Source organism: Mandrillus leucophaeus, unplaced genomic scaffold (genome assembly GCF_000951045.1).
Source record: "Mandrillus leucophaeus isolate KB7577 unplaced genomic scaffold, Mleu.le_1.0 Scaffold298, whole genome shotgun sequence".
NCBI classification, from domain to species: domain Eukaryota; kingdom Metazoa; phylum Chordata; class Mammalia; order Primates; family Cercopithecidae; genus Mandrillus; species Mandrillus leucophaeus.
This window is the reverse complement of record NW_012103120.1, coordinates 1,096,857-1,098,963: the sequence shown is the minus strand read 5'-3', so window position 1 is coordinate 1,098,963 and position 2,107 is coordinate 1,096,857. Positions and strand designations below refer to the sequence as shown.

General features: G+C 37.3%; 1 pseudogene across 1 annotated transcript; it reads left to right on the top strand.

Annotated features, from left to right (window-relative positions):
• The first annotated feature begins 214 nt into the window (after positions 1–214).
• On the top strand, positions 215–1,114 carry LOC105544081 (annotated as a pseudogene). The gene has a single exon (XR_001006713.1). The product of XR_001006713.1 is annotated as an E3 SUMO-protein ligase NSE2 pseudogene (transcript).
• Positions 1,115–2,107: the final 993 nt, after the last annotated feature.

The following is a 2,107-nucleotide window of genomic DNA, read 5'->3' as shown; positions in this document are numbered from 1 at the left end:
AGAAGAAAGTCAATCATAGATTACTTGGTATTTGTCTGAGGTGTTTTCCTCCCCGCCCCCCCATAGCTCCTCGTAAATGTATTATTCTTGATATGTAAGAAGTTTCCCATATTGGCCACTGTAATTCTTATTAAATCTTCCTATTTATCAAGATAAGCATAATTATTTGAGTTAGAGTAAGACAAAATATAGGAAGCAGACGTTCTGCCAGAGGAAAGTCAGCTTTAGGGTGCCACCAGACGCAGACAGCTTGGACTACCAGAATCAAGCACTCTTTTGGAAGAGGGTAATCTCCCTCCAAAAACTGAGAACGCTTACCTTCCTCATATATTGAGTCCAGCTGTGCTTGGTGGCCCAGGTAATAATTTCAAGATGCCAGGATTTTCCAATTCAAATTCAGGTTCAACTGGTTTCATCTCCTTCAGTGGTGTAGAGTCTGCTCTCTCCTCCTTGGAAAAACTTCCAAGCCTGTGTCACCTCTGGTATGGACACAGCTTCTAGTGTTGCTTTGGATCTTGTGGAAAGTCAGACTGAAGTGAGTAGTGAATATAGTATGGACAAGGCGATGGTTGAATTTGCTACAATGGATCGGCAACTGAACCATTATGTAAAGGCTGTTCAATCTACAATAAATCATGTAAAATAAGAACGTCCAGAAAAAATACCAGATTTAAAATTATTGGTGGAGAAGAAATTTTTGGCTTTACAGAGCAAGAATTCTGATGTGGACTTTCAAAATAATGGAAAATTGTTAGTGTTTAAACAACAGTTGAAAGAACTAAAGAAGCAATATGGCCTTCAAGCTGACAGAGAGGCTGACGGAACAGAAGGAGTGGATGAAGATATGATTGTGACCCAAAGTCAAACCAACTTCATCTGCCCCATTACACAGTTGGAAATGAAGAAGCCAGTGAAAAATAAAGTGTGTGGCCACACCTATGAAGAGGAAGACATTGTTTGCATTATTGAGTCCAAGCACAAGCAGAAGAAAAAGGCCTGTTGCCCTAAAATTGGCTGTAGTCACATAGGTGTAAGAAAGTCGAATCTCATCCAGGATGAAGTACTTAGAAGGACGATTGAGAACCATAACAAGAAAAGACTTCATTCCAAATAGGAAAAGCCACCTGCCTGCAGGGACACCAGCAGCCTACCTCCTACCCCAACTGTCTGTTGAGAGCAGTGCTCACTCCAGCAGTTAGGGACTGACTGCATAGCATAATTGTTTGGGGTAAAATTTGATGTTTTATGTATGCTTGAAAACATTTTTCTAAGTTACACAACAGAAAGACAAGCATATTGTTTATTTTTAAGTGTTCTATAATGTTAAATAAAACTTTGATCATCTGCCAAAAAATAAAATAAAAGATGAACTTGAGATTAACAAAAAAGTGCACTAAAAAGAGTAAACTCTCTGTACTTGTGAATAGTGTCTTGGCCTTCCCCAATTGAGCAAAGGTGTGTCAACAATGCCTCAATAATTTGCTTAATTTGTTTAAGCTTTATTGAGGTATAACTGATATACAAAAATTTTCGTGCATTTAATGTATGCATTTTGATAAATTGAGATACATGTGTATACCCACGATACCATCACAACACCCAGGATACTGAACATATTCATCACCTCCAGAAGTTTTCTTGTGTTTCTTTTAGTTGTGTGTATGTTTTGTTTGTTTTTGTTTGTTTGATAAGAACAGGAGCTCTTTCCTATAACTTATTTTAATGTACATAACACTGTATTGTTAACTCTAGGTACTATGTTATGCAGCAAGTCTCTAGAATGTACTGTTATTGCAAAACTGAAACTTCGTACCCACTGGGCAACAATTTTCCATTTTCCTCAACCCTAGCCCCTGGAAATCACCATTCTACTCTCGTATCTATGAATTTGACTCTTTTAGACACCTCATACAAGTGGAATACTGCAAGCTTTGTCTATCTGTTACTGGGTTATTTCACTTAGCATAGTGTTCTCTAGATATATCTGTGTTGCAAATGGTAGGATGTCCTTCTTATTTTAAGAATGAATAATATTCAATTGTATGTATTTACCACAATTTCTTTATCTGTCTGTTAATAAACATTTAGTTTTTTTCCATAACTTGGC